The sequence below is a fragment of the Rhagoletis zephyria genome, unplaced genomic scaffold, assembly GCF_001687245.7.
Source record: "Rhagoletis zephyria isolate East Lansing unplaced genomic scaffold, Rhagoletis_zephyria_1.1 Rzeph_scaffold_05793, whole genome shotgun sequence".
In the NCBI taxonomy this organism is placed as follows: Eukaryota; Metazoa; Arthropoda; class Insecta; order Diptera; family Tephritidae; genus Rhagoletis; species Rhagoletis zephyria.
Window position 1 is genome coordinate 24445 of NW_016162876.1, and position 15111 is coordinate 39555.

General features: G+C 33.4%; 1 protein-coding gene across 7 annotated transcripts in view; it reads right to left on the minus strand.

Annotated features, from left to right (window-relative positions):
• wupA (troponin wings up A) overlaps positions 1-6177 on the minus strand; it is a 29810-nt gene extending 23633 nt beyond the window's left edge. For 5 of the 7 annotated variants that reach the window (XM_017628177.1, XM_017628179.1, XM_017628178.1 and 2 more), the window contains exon 1: positions 6055-6173. The gene's annotated coding sequence lies outside the window, so the exon portion shown is untranslated. Of the gene's footprint in view, positions 1-6054 lie in introns of all 7 variants that reach the window. The other 2 variants (XM_017628175.1, XM_017628181.1) reach the window with 2 other exon arrangements.
• Positions 6178-15111: the final 8934 nt, after the last annotated feature.

The window sequence follows — 15111 nt, forward strand, 5'->3', positions numbered from 1 at the left end:
AATGGTTCAATGACAGAACAAAGTCCAGGTCGTGGATAATAAGGGCGCAGCAGCTTTGCTATTTTTTACGTTTATGTACAAGATAAAATTAAAGAGATAAAAACCAGCTGTTTCATTAATTAGTTCAAAATAAAACACATTCAAATACACACATACGGCTGTGTATATGAATGAGTACACCTAAGGAAACATATGCTCCCATACCATGCGAATGTAGTGCGTTCCAAACGCAAATTTTCCACGCATCATTTATAATCATATCCAACCAAGTGGAGAAGCAGCAAAACAGCTCTTCTCTCGAATACTTTATTAGCACGCCGTATATGGACGCTGGCCGGCTGCTATAGAAAGGAAAACGAATGAACTGACGAAGCGAGCGATCGAGTGGCCGAATGGAGGTGGAGGTGGAGGTAACGTATACGCCGTGTCTGTTGCTAGATCATTCACTCATAAAAGCGATCAAGCACAAAGCGTTTTGGTAGGCAAGTGGGAGTGAGTGAGTGAGTGAGTGTGTGTGTGAAAATATGAATTTATTTTGGAGCATGTATTTGTGAGCTTACACACGTACATATGTATTAGTAAAATTATGTATGGGAAAATAGTAATGCTGGCGATAGCAAATGCAATTGACGCATACACCCACTAATTTGCTCTTAATCTGTTGACAGCACAGTGTGTTAGAGAAAGAGGAAAACAGTAACACTGAAATTGTAGTATTGGGTAAGCAGGTTGTGGCGCCGGTGGCGGTGGTGGTGGTGGTGGTATTGGTATTGGTGGTATTGGTGTTGGTGGAGAGAATAAAAAAGTCGCGGTCATATCCAATTTCAATTGATTGTGGAGCATAGCAACAATATTTGACTGGAAGATGTTGCTATTTTTTAAGAAGAGAACCTCTTTTGTATACATAAGTATGTATGTGATTTTGCTGTGAAAATGTTTGTATGTGTAAGTATTTTATTATATGAAAATTCCTATAGTGCAAATAGCTATGTACGTCCTTGTAGCGATCGTGCGGTGTCTAACGTACTAACTGTGCCGTAGCATTGTTGTTTCTTACTAGTAAACCAGGCAATGTTTAGTAAATTGGCACAAGTTTATGTACTGCACATGCCACACATCTGAACATATATGCATACATGCATACATATTTGTGGTTCTTATAAACAAATTATGAGTTTCCTGTTTTTAATTCCTAACAGATGTTGCGTGAAATATACATGCATATGTACATATCACATCAAGAAAGAAAATTCAGAGTAAATGATGCCAATGAAAAACGAATATTATAAGAATTTGAAAAATTTTGGTTGGTGTTAAATAAGTTCTTTAAATTTTAGGTAACTACACCTGATTTGTTCGTCTCTTGTAAACCAGCGATGTTTATATTGACATACATACTTTTATTATACATATATAATATTGTCAATATAAAGAATCAAAGGTGCAACAGAAATTTAAATAAGTTGAAGTTTAAGGTTTCCATCTGCTTGCTTAGTTATTACTGTATATATTTGCATTTTATTCCGAATTTTTCGAACTACTTAGAATGCATATTTCGAAATTTTTAATTTTAATTTAAACTCGCCAAAAGCGTAGTGCTGCAAAATAGCAATGCAACGCTCGAAATTTATTTAGTTAAACATCATGTACAAAAATACCAGCAATAAATAGCATCCAAGTGCCATGCGATTGTGAAACCTTTTGTATGAATATTCATTTTGAAAGCTTTTGTGTTTCATATTCCTAAAATAAATTTTTGTATATTTCTATGAGGAAAACAAGTTCGTACCCCCGCCGTTGGTGATATGGTGATTTGCTAACGTCACCTAACACCTACTCGCGCTTTTATATTTATTTTACGTTGCGTGGGCCTTCAATTAATTAGACTGAGTGAGGTAGTATTTTTGCTTATGAAAAGTTTGAAAATACCTACGAAGAGATGTGGAAGCTATTGTTTTGCCAAAATACCTGTCGTGTTGTTTCAACATTATTTATTCTATCTTATGCTATGAGTTCAGCCATTTTTAAGAACACGAATTAGAAACAAATAAAATAAAGCTTAACTGCAGTTAAGACCTAAGGTCAGCCCCAATAATTTTACATTCGAGTTTTATTTTTTTTTTCTTTGTCTAAATATTGAATTTAGAATTACAATGCCTAAATGTATGCCTCACCTACAAGACAACTCGGAATTAACCGTTTGATACAATTTTAAGCCCAATTCTTAATTATTTCTATTCTGAATCCGAACTTTTTTCAATCTTTCATTTCTTGCTGCCGTAAACAATCTTCCGAAAAGGGAGAAAACGGAGACATGACCAACATATTTAGGGAGATTATTTGCCGGCAAATCTATGGAAAGTTTGAATAACAGCTCTATTCTGTATCAGTGACAAATTCTTGTCACAGTTTTTTTTTTTTACGGAAAAATATCACCGATACAAAATTGGGCTATAAAAATGATATATTAATGAAACTTTCAAAATTCATAACTCACTCACTTTTATGATAAAAGTAAGCGGCGTAAAATCTTAATTGCGATAAATGGTTACCTTGCACATTATTGAACAATTAGCGGATTCCCAAGGCATGTTAGGCGTCATAATCTTGACCTTAAATTTTTTTTGTAAAATAATAATTAAAATGGTTTTAGAGGATTTCTATTTACACGGAAATGTTTATAAAGTAATAGAATATATATATTTAGTTCCCAATAAAACCATTTTAATCGTTATTTTACAAAAAAAATTTAAGGACAAGATTATGACGCCTAACATGCCTTGGGAATCCGCTAATTGTTCAATAATGTGCAAGGCAACCATTTATCGCAATTAAGATTTTACGCCGCTTACTTTTATCATAAAAGTGAGTGAGTTATGAATTTTGAAAGTTTCATTAATATATCATTTTTATAGCCCAATTTTGTATCGGTGATATTTTTCCGTAAAAAAAAAAAACTGTGACAAGAATTTGTCACTGATACAGAATAGAGCTGTTATTCAAACTTTCCATAGATTTGCCGGCAAATAATCTCCCTAAATATGTTGGTCATGTCTCCGTTTTCTCCCTTTTCGGAAGATTGTTTACGGCAGCAAGAAATGAAAGACTGAAAAAANCTTGGGAATCCGCTAATTGTTCAATAATGTGCAAGGCAACCATTTATCGCAATTTTTGTAGACTTTCCTTGTTTGCGAGTGTAAATATTTACTTAACGTTCAAAGTGGCAGCTCTGAGGCCTTTGATTTGATTTGGTGGTTTTATTTCAAATTGTTTTGCTTAACCGGTAGCTATTTACGATCTAAGTTAGTCTTTTGTACAGAAATCAACCTAATCAATAATAAATAAATTATTTATAACTCCAAAAAAATACAAAACAGAGATGGCTGTTACTGAATACCGAGTGTGATGTTAATACTATACAATTATGGCCCTATCCCACATCGGCGGACAAACAAATAGGGAAGCAACATTTAAACAAGTTTTAGGTGTTTTTCGTTTTTTATGTAATTTTTAGTATTTTTAACTGACTTCACAAAAAGAAGAACGGCTATCAATTCGTCGGAATTTTTATATTTTTTTTGTTGTTTTTATGTATGTAACCACATAACTTTGGACCACGTTAACCGATCATCGAATCATGAAGAAATCAACGATAATCTTAAATTTTTATATGAGAATCGAAGTCGGTTTTGTTTTTTGTTTAAAAATTACTTGTTTCATAAAAATTTTCAAGTTTTTTATTAAGCAGTAGCACATTAAATTTAAGTATTTAAAAGTGCAAGTTTGAAGTAGCTGGGACTTACTGTTGATTTTTGGCAATTTTACTTGCTGCCTGTGTTGTGCATTTCCATCTATATAAAAAAATTTTCGAAAATACTTTGCATGGAAGAAAATGCGTAGCACCTTCAACAAAAACAAATACCAAAAATGAATAGTAGATAAATCCTACCTATTTAAAAGCTGTACTTGACTATACTAAAATTGAATGTGCTAAAAAATTGCATACCAAATTTTTTATAAAAAATCTGATCATGAAGCTTTGATGAAAATTTCTTAAATCTTCATAGTTTATGTACAGAGCTATAAATTCGGAACTGCATGGTTTTTGTTAAATACTCAGCTATTTTTTCATAAAAAATAAAATAAAAAATATATAATATAAATTTGCTAAAACTTGTTAAAAGTTCGCTTACCTATTTGTTTTTCTCGCCACTGTATATATTTAGCTATTTTAACGGAACTAAATACTAAGTATCAAAATATTTTGTTGGCTTCCCTAAATACTGAATACAAAAGTAATCTGAACAAGTTCCCAAAATCCCAAAAGTTTTAAAAATCCCGAACATAAAAAAATGGGGAGAATCCTGAAAAGACCTCGGGGGTCTTCAAAGGTTTCGAAAAATCAAGCCTACCTTCTAAGTATAATCGAAGACTAAAAACTAAGAAATAAAATGACCGATTGTTCTCTCTTTTCATCATTATACTGCCATCTCTTTTGGTCGAACCCTCAGTCACAAAGCAAAGTAAGTCAAAGGGGCTTAGGCGGTCATTAGATGTCAAAATAGCAAAATAGCAAAATTTCCATAACTAATAGCCAGTTTCACGAAAGCAATTGAAGTGACATATGATTTTTTTTACTTGAATTTAATACGGAAACTGACAGAAAAAAATAATTTTTCACTTTCAAACTGGCTGTAAGAGGACCTATTTATTTCAAAGCCGATTGAGAAAAATTTCTGTATGAAGGCGATTTTGGTCACATTGCTAGGGTAGAGTAACATAAATGAACATCCACTCTACCAAACTTGTTTTGATCTTGAAGGTCACATACGTTGCCGAATGAAGCAACAATATTTTAAAAATTTCTTTTTATGGGGAAAGTGAAAATCGGTTTTAAATCTATTTTTTTATGATTTCTTGTGCCAACTAATGTGATATTCTGTGTGCTTCCTATGTTTCCAGGCAAATATTGAAATTTAAGGTATTGAGGAGTTGGATCAGCAATATATTTTTAAGTTAATCGGTTAAATGCTAAGGGGAATAACTCAACATTTTTCATAGGGGAAAGTTTTGACTTATTCCTTTTTGATAATGAACCCATTCAAATAATGTGTGTTAATTTGAAAAACATTTAAACTTCTCAATTTTTCCTCACATCCGCTGAGTATGCATCGCTGGCACACACATTCGATCACTTTTCGTCTTTCGAAATATTGTTGCTTTCAGCCACTTTTCTGGCATGTAGAGAAATTTTCTATTTTCAGCTAAACTTAACACACAACAGCATATACATATGTGCATACATACATACTATTTCTTTGCTATTGCTGGCTTGCGTTTACTTAAGCGATGAAGAATTTAATTTTTTTAAAGAAACTTTATTTTGCTTTCTTAATTTGTTTTTTTGGTTGATTCCCACTATTACTTGCGTGCGCTAGGTGAGTATGAGTTAAGGTATGTATGAATGTCTATATGTATGTATGTATGTATGTGTGGATGATATATTTAAATATGTATATAGTATAAGCATTCAAATAAAAAAACAACAACTTGTGCATGTATGTATGTACATATACGTGCAGTGACGTGCATGTAGTAGGCGCGCATATCCTTCACCGTAAGGTAACCGATCCGCAAATTAGTATGTATAGGTATTTGCGTATATCTGCATACCGAACAAGGCTTATGTAATTGCTATATAATATACGCACATCGTTGTACGCGGATACCATGCACTTAATATTATTATACACTAATTACATATATTTTTTTAGTTTAATTTCAATTTCATCGTTCTATGATTTTTAATTATCAGTCTTCACTTCACGTAATCAAAAACGCATTGCAATTGGGCGTTACTGTGCATTATTGCATTTATTATATTTTTCATTCAATATAAAAGTCGTTTTCCATTTGATATTCGTTAAAAGTTTTTTTTATTTGCATTGCCACACCAACAAAAAAACAAACAAAAAAACAAAAAAAAAACAAATATGCAGATTCCAGCATTTGCACCTGTCACACTCCTTTTCAGCATTAGCTGGCAGCACTCACCTTAAAGGAATTAAAAAATAGGTGTGCGAGCAACCTCACAGATCGGAGAACACTAGTCGAACGGGAAAAGACTGAATGGTCCGGCGATCCACGGCAGACTATATTTTGGTCGAAATTCGCTCAACAGATCATTTTTCTTGCGTAGGCTTGGCCAACAATAGCCAACAGCGTCGCAACGATCGCTTAAAAAAAAAGGAAAAGATGCAGAAATATTCGTGTATGAGCCGAATGCAGCTTTTTATGTTGAGGCGAAAACGAATTTTCTTCGCCGTCTCTCACAATCCACATTTTCATGTGCAATTGTTGGTACGTAGTATGTAAGCCGACTCACTCACCTATACTTTGCTGGTGTGGAAATCTTTGGAAAATGAGAAAATGCCGAAAGGCAGACAATGCAATAATGCGTGTGCCGAACTTTAACGAATGAATTTATGAGCAATGCTAGATTTGCTACGATCGCTCTTATGTTGTGCAGATTTTCGTTGATTTCTTTGGCAATTGGTCTCTTGTATCTTAGCGACACGACACATACAAACATATCGTCGAGGTTTTTGCAAAACCGCCCATCGCACTCAAATTTTACAGGAGAGTGAAAAATCTTTGAAGGCATTGCCTTAATATGCGGTATTTTCTCTAGCTATTATTTTACAAATCTGTAGTTTTAATAACGATGTAATGATTTTTATGCATAAATATCGATACCTGGAGTTCAGGGTTACCAAATCTCATTTTTGCCACAATGGCGATTTAGGCGGTTTTGTAACTGGTCGATGGGCGGTTTTGCAAAAACATCGACGATATGTACATATATTTCCTACGGATGAAATGTGCGAAGCGCTGAGCGTCAAGCAAATGGATGCACATAGTATGTGTGTTTGATATCTGGGCACGGCAGCTAAAAATAGCTAATACACCGAAATAGATGTCGAACATTTTGTTTTGTGTGAATTCATTTAAATGAAGAAAGCGCACAAGAAAAATTAAAAATTCAGATTCTGCAATGAATGATGCCTAATATACTCGTACATATGAATGTTTTTACAAATTTACATACATACCTATGACAATTACCAAGTACAAGTAAATAAAATTGACCAGTGAGTATAGAAGACATACTCGTACAAGAGGAAGGAAAAAAAACGTAAAAGAAGAAATTGCGAAAAAATATATTTATTTATTGAAAAATAAAACAATAAAATTTTGGTGGTCAGACAATGCAACTGAATGCATGTAAATAAAACATTATGTTAACACATTCTTATTACATATTTATGTACTATGTACATACATATGTAAGTATGTACATTAGCATGGCTCACAAAAGAATTACTGCTTCACTAAAGTTATCACAAATTAGTTAATTTTATTAAACTCACAAAAATTTTTATTTAGCTTCAATTCAGTGTGTTTCGGGAACTGGACCACCCTTATATAATAAGAGAAAGTTTACTTAAAGCATCTGCATATGCCAAGTTTTTAAAATTATTATTGAATACCTCTACAGATGGTCAAATTCTTAATTAAAAAACTCATTTTCCAAAATTTTTCAAAAAATTTAAAGTTTAAAAAATTTACGACAACGTTTTTATACCCGAGCGCACTTGTGCACAAGGGTATTATAACTTTGTTCACATAACGGTTGTTTGTAACAGGCAAAACGAATCGAGATAGATATAGACAAATGTATACATAAATGATCAGAATGAAAAGAGAAATCGATTAAGCGGTGACTGTCTGTCTGTCCGTCCGTCCGTCCGTCCGTCTGTGCACACGATAACTCGAGTAAAAATTGAGTTATCTTAACGAAACTTTGTATGTGCACTTCTTTCGGGCGTAGGACGGATGGTATTAAAAATAGGTAAAATCGGACAATAACCACGCCTACCTCCCATATAACGGTAATTTGGAGAAATACGAAATCTTCGATAAATCTGTAAATATTAGGGCTAATTTACTCAAAATTGATGCTTGCAACAATTCTTTACCAAGAAATACGTTTATGATACAATTTTGGAAAATGGGCGTGGCACCGCCCACTTATGATCACATATATGTATCTCGGTAACCGTTCTACCAATTTGTACCAAACTCGGTACGATTATTGTGCTTGCGACATAGAAGCAAAACGTTGAAAATTATTAGAATCAGATTAAAATTACGACCACTTTTCATATAACGGCAAATTTCAGAAAGGCTTGAAACTTCAATATTTCGAAATTAAGGACGCTAATTTACTCAAAATTGATACACACCGGCTTACCATGTAGCGGTACCTGCGCCGGGTATTTAATGTTCGGCTCCGCTCGAACTTAGACTTTCTTACTTGTTAGAAATTGAAAACGAAATATATTAAATACTTTTGAACGCATTATACAATATGGGGGAGAATTCCCGAACGGATATCGAGATAACCATATTTATTTTTTGGAATAGATAACCCTCAATATCCTGTAAACGTCATTTTCGAAATATTTTTTAGTAAGGTTGAGGTTTTGAATACTAATTAAGAATAAAAATACTTTGTCAAAGGACTTGAAATTTTCAGAGTTTGCAGAAAAAATGAACGAGTTTTGTAAATATCGGTTATAAAAAAATGTCATATGTACATAAGGGCGGTCTTAAAATGTTAATTTTTGTATGTAGGTGTCCGTGCCAGGGTTTAAAAAAATTTAAATTTTTAAATTCCAAAAATACGTGAAATTTTTTACTTGAAACGTGATAAATTTGACACATTATTGAAACTTATTCATATAAATTCATAAACTCGCTGAGTAAAAATTTTGTCGAATTTTTGTGTTTAAATAAAAAAAACTAAATTTTTTAAGCTCTGGTAATTCTTTTGTAAATTTTGAAATTTTCGTGGATGCCGTAATTTTGCCCGTAGAACAAAATAAAAGCGCCTATTATGTTGAAAATTTAAGGACCACCCTAATGAAAAAAATTGGGATTCTCACTTATGTCCGTGAATTTTTTATTTTTTCTTTAATCAACTGTCGCAAATAGATAATTTAAATAGCTAAAAGGCGTTCCATAAGGCCTTCCAGAGAGTTAAAAGGGCTGCCACTCTTTACTCCTTTCTCCGTTCTTTTGTGGATGGAGTGGCTTTCGCTACCCATAAAGTGCTTCAAGGGCTTTTGTTTTTGTAGGGCGCACTTCAGAAGGCACTTTAGAGAAGTTCTTCTAAAACTGCTGCTTTAATTCATTAAAAATTATACTTCTTTTAGAATGGCTGAACTTAAGAAGACCTTCCTAAATTATTTTTGGAAAGCATTTATTTAGTATGGGCTATTTGTGTGTAAATGTTTTTACGAAAAATTGCAGTCAGTTGAATAGTTTGCTTTAGGGCATTTAATACAATTAAAGCAACAAAGTTTAAGCGGTAGAATTTAATGCTGCTATTTTGGAGACCACCAGATCTCCTCGAGAGACTTCTTTTCTAGATTTTAAAAGGCATCGAACCCGCTTCATTGATGCCCGCTGAGCTTAGCTCTCGCTTCTTATCCATTTCCTTACATAGCATATTTCAATTAATGGCAGCTAGAAAAAATCGTGGTGGACTTAACACTGTTGAAATAAATAGTATGTGTGTATATAACACAATTGCCACCCTAAAGTGCATACTTATGTACATACATATATAGGCCTTTATATTATAAACATTATTATATATGTATTGGTGCATTCTTATATTTTTTTTTTTTGTATTTCTCACCATCATAAAAATATTTCACTCTCATTAGCAATGGAAGCGCAAAATGATTTGACTGCAAATATTATTTAGTCAACGCTTAATTGCTGTTGCCAGTCAATTTGAAGATTTTTTTTGGCATTTTTACCATATTGCGAATAAGTAGCTATGTATGTATTTAGCTGCTTTAAGATAGGAAATTTTCCGTACCGCAGATAATATGCTAAAGTGATGGGTGGATCGGGTGCAGAAGTACATTTTGCAAAGCTCCTGGTATCAAAGTTTTATTTGTTTCCAACAGAAAGGAGCTTGCTTACTTTTAACGAATGAAGATAAAAAAAATGAATAGGGTTCCTTTTTAAGATGTATTTAAAATTAGATCTCAACCTTCACCCCTACTTTCGGCGGACAAAAGTTACAGCAAAAAAAAAGTTAAAGATACCTTTATTCTCGGACTTTTTTTTTAAATATTTCGGCAAAATAATTCACCGATTCGTACAACAGGAGTTATAAAAGAAGGGATAACGACGCAAAGTCTTCGTATTGGACAGTCGTTTCTCCCAGTGATAAAGGCGGCATGGAGTCGGATGCTCTTGAATTATTTTTAAGGTCTTTAGAACAGTTATCGGGACAGAATATTTTTTTCACATATGGTGCGGGACATCATATGTATAAGGTCACCCAAATATTGATACGTTTAGACGAATAATTTTTTTTTTCAAATTAATTCAATTTATAATTTTATAATAACACAGATCATTATATAGATAAAACCATTTAAATTCAAATTAGAAACTTTGTACAAAATAAAAAAATTAACAAAGCTTCATTAAAATTTCAAGCTTTTTGATTGTTCAAATTGAAATTTATTTATATAAATTGATTTTCATGTAAATAGCCTTTATCACATACAGTGAATCAAACAAATGACCACGAGTTGATTTTTTTTTAAATATTCGAATTGTTTTTCGCGGTAAATATTTTTTGTTATTTTTCTATCAAACAACCGTCTAAGCTTTAACCCAAAAAAATATAAATCAAAGTTCCAAATTTTATACAAAATTTAGGAAAATTCAACAAATTTTCATCAAAATTTCAACTTTTTAATTTGAATATTCTTGGGTACGCAGTTTTATAGCCCACACAATTTTAGTCTAATGAAGTGCAAGCTTTAACCGGCGCGGCAAGATTTAAAATCGCGTTTTGAGAATTTTTTTAGACTGCTTTTGCGGTTTTTTGGGTTGATTGGGACCTACAGTTTTACCCGACTCCGAACGACGATTGTATTTTGATGGGAAGCTGTTTTTCATGGCAGAAATACACTCGGAGGTTTGCTATTGCCATCCGAAAGGTGAGCGCTATTAGAAAATACTTTATTTTTATTTTTTGATGTTGGGTTGAACCGGGCTTGAAGCCTGGCCCTGCAGAATGGTAGCGTGCTCTGCTAACTACTACACCACAGCGGCCGGCCAGATATTACAAAAATACCATAATCATTGGAAGGAGAAAAAAGTTAAATTTCGCAGGCGTGTGTTACGTATAATGAATTGACGGAAAGATAAGGCATAAAGTAACAACAAAGAAATTCGGAAAAGATAGAGTTTCTAAAGCAGTTTTCTTTATTGTTAAAAACAAGTCTACTTTGTACTTCCAAGAACCACCATAGTTTCCTCCATAAGTAAATATTTTCTTATTTTTTCACCAAAGTATTCATGTGTGGGCGATTATATGTATATATTCATATATGTTTGTATGTATTTCTTCTTCAGCTAAAAATACAACTTGTTTAAATGAACAACTAAACATTATGCCTACAAATGTGCTTGTATACTTGTGTACATATGTACATATATACATTAAGGTGGACCCTCAATGTGTGGGGGAATTGAAAACTTATCTACTTCAAAATCGTGGGCCAATTTTGTGCAAAGTTAGGGTAAAAAAAAATGACAAAAGTATCAGCTCTATTGGTTAAAAATTGCTATGCCGCATGCGCATTGAAATCTGTGAGAAAGAAATTGTGGCAAAATAAAAGGAAAAAGCTACTCAGGAGTTGCGCTTAGGGAGATAAATTGTATGAACAAATATTTTCTAGAACCAACTTTATCGCCAAGCCTTTAAAGGCTCCACATACAAAAACAACTAAATTTTAATGACAACTTCCGAACCATCGAAGCTATCGTCGTCATCACCTTCTTCTTCACTTTCTAGTAGGACTTATTTTTCTTTTCCTGAAAGTGAAATGGTTTCAAAAAGTTCAAATCCTGATTCGGGCTTTGACAGCTTCAGTACAGGCATATCAGGAGGCTTTTACGTAAAAACCATAAATAAATGAATATTTTAAGCAGTAAATTTCCTTGAATATCCATTATGCGTGGTGAATGAGTTTTTTAAACTTGTATTCACCCAAATCACCGCCAAGGAATAAAACAACCAGTTCCAATAGTTCCTTATACATAGTCGTTACGGCGTTGACTTTTCTGAGTTGGGCCATGCAAAAAAAAAATTGTGTCATCTGGCGCAGTTATTAATTTCACCGCAATAATCTCATCGCTCACTCCCGTTTCGAAGTAATTTTTATTGATTTTTTCCAATTTTTACTGGAAACGGCGAAACAGAGACACATCTGGCGCAAACGTTTTTAAAATTTTATCTTCAAATACTGCTCTAAGCACAAATTCGTAGATGTGATGTCTACACGGCAGATACATCAAGTGTCTCTCTAATACATAGCTGTACGACGGCTACTTTTAGTTTTAATTGAAAAGTTTGCAAAGATTTTCCATTGGAAACCCGTTTTTTTGTGTCATCTTTGCAAGGCTTCGATAATACCGCTAATGCATATATTACTTTTATGTCGATTTGAAAAAAACGAAGATCTCAATGCAGTCTTCTTTTTTCTTATCGTTTTTGATTTATCGGTCATGCCAATAAAGGTGATTATTACACTGGCGTCAAAATACCGATGGGTTGTTTCTGGTACAAAATATTTTGGGTATAGAACTCGACTTGCTGTAGTTTTTTTTTCTTTTTTCTGGTAAATTTTCGTGAAAATTCGGTGGAGAGTAAGTTTGTTCTAGAAAAATACTGGAAATACAAAAATAATGGAGGTTGTTTATACAATTTACCTCCCTTATCGAAACTCCTGAGTAATTACGAGCGTTTTTCTTTCCATTTCCCCCAAAGTTAAATGCACGTGCCGATCGAGCTGTTATTTTTGTAGTTTTTTTTTTTTTTTTCAGTAACCTCACAAAAAACTGGACTCCAATTTTGGAAAATCAAAAACAAAAAAATAAGGACCACCTTAATGTACATACACACATATTAGGTTTGTTCCACGAGCTACTTGAAGAAAAACTCGAGCTAAGTTCAAACTGCGATCACAAAGCAAAAGAACTAGAAATTTACTGTCCTTAAGCAGAAAATCGTGACAGTTTGCGCAAACTTCTACGAACACATTTGTTTGTTGGTGCAAAAATTTTCCGACTACAGTTTGTGTTAGTTTCTGCTATTTTGACAGGAGCGTTTGCTCTCTCTTTACTAGTAAATTTGCCGGCGAGACATACAAATGTAACTCGCAGTGACTTCGAGTAGCTTGTGGAACATACCTATTATATTTAAATCTACTCTTAAATATTTCTGTATTTACTGAATGTACAAATGTTTTAAAATTTTGAATTCAACCAAACAAACCGCCCACATTCTTAAATGCCTTCCATATTGGTATATACATACCACGTACCGTATGTATGTATGTATGTATGTATGTATGTACATAATCCCTCCTCTCGCAAAAGATCGCCAATGATTGCGAAAATCTAAAGCAAATTACTTGTGCTCTATTGGATTAAAAAAATAGATTACAATATTTACTTATTTAAAAACTTTCTTAAATAGAATTTGACGTAGATGACACTGTTACATACTCCGGGAAGCTGAGTAAAACAAAACAGCATATCTCAACGTCAGTTGCCCTAACCGCAAGTACGCCGCTTTGGAGCTAAAGTGGAGACGAGGGATGCTTTCATCCACATATTTTTGTACGTAAGTACATACATACACAGGTATCTATATATTTAAATTCATTTGACCTAGTTTACAGCAATTCATATGCGTTTATATATGTTTGTGTGTATATGCAGATGATATGCATCGTACCGTTGCAGTTGTGACGTCATAATTTTGACGTCATCAGCGCGTTTTAATTGACTCACTTTTGGGGTTAAGGCCATTCATTTGCCAGTACACTTAAACAGCTTATGGTTCAGCGGTGACAGAGAGGAAGCTGCTGTGCAAACAATTTTTAGGATGCTTGCAATTGAATGCATTTAATTGTATACCAATTGCATGAACTGATAGATTTTGTATTTCTTAAAAGCGCACAAAACAATTCGTATGACTTTAAATAAAATAATATAGCAAAGTATTTCATAATGTATAAATCATTCGATTTTCACAAGTTATGTATGTAGTTATTAATTGATTTTTTATAAAAAGAACCGGACGCAGCTACCCAAATAAAGAGTATTACGATTATAATTGGCCTCGTCGGTTGAGACCTCATACTTCATATATTTACGTATTTAGATTTGCCTTTTGTTGGTTTTAATAGCTTAAAGGATAAGAGTTTAAAAAAATGTATGGCCTTTTTCCTAAGTTTTCCCCAGTCCCATCCTAGCTTTGGACCCCTTAATGTTTACTAGTGTTCACCCAGCGGTTGAAATTCAACCACTAAAGTAAAGGGGGGTTGAGGTGAGTTAACCTGAGTTGATTTGAGAGTTCAGGCTGAGGCAGGGAAGCCAACTCGTGGGGAATTCACCGATTTGCTGGGAGTCTGAGTTTGCGTGGGGAATTGGGGGATAGACCGTTTTTTTTTTGTGGGGAATTTCAGTTTACGTTCAGATTCGGGAGATGAACTTTTTGCGAGGAATTAGGTGTTAACTAATTTATTTTTTGCTTCACTGATTTCATAATAAGGCAAAAAAGCCGCTTAAGAAATGTAACTGCAACTAAAAGTACTGATTACGCAATCCTGCAAATTATAAAAAATACCGTGGATTTAGAATTTTCTTTGTCGCATTTGCGTTCATATAGCGAATAAACACATGTGGAACACTTTCAGAAAAAAAATTTAAAGCGAAAATTTGAAACTTGTACTTACTACAATTGAGTGACCTACAAAACTGCATACTCAAAATCTTGCTAGAAAATCGAATTAAAAAGCTCGAGATTTTTACGAAAGTTTGTAGATTTTTATACCCGAGCGCACTTGTGCACAAGGGTATATTAATTTTGTTCACATAACGGTTGTTTGTAACAGCCAAAACGAATCGAGATAGATATAGACAAATGTATACATAAATGATCAG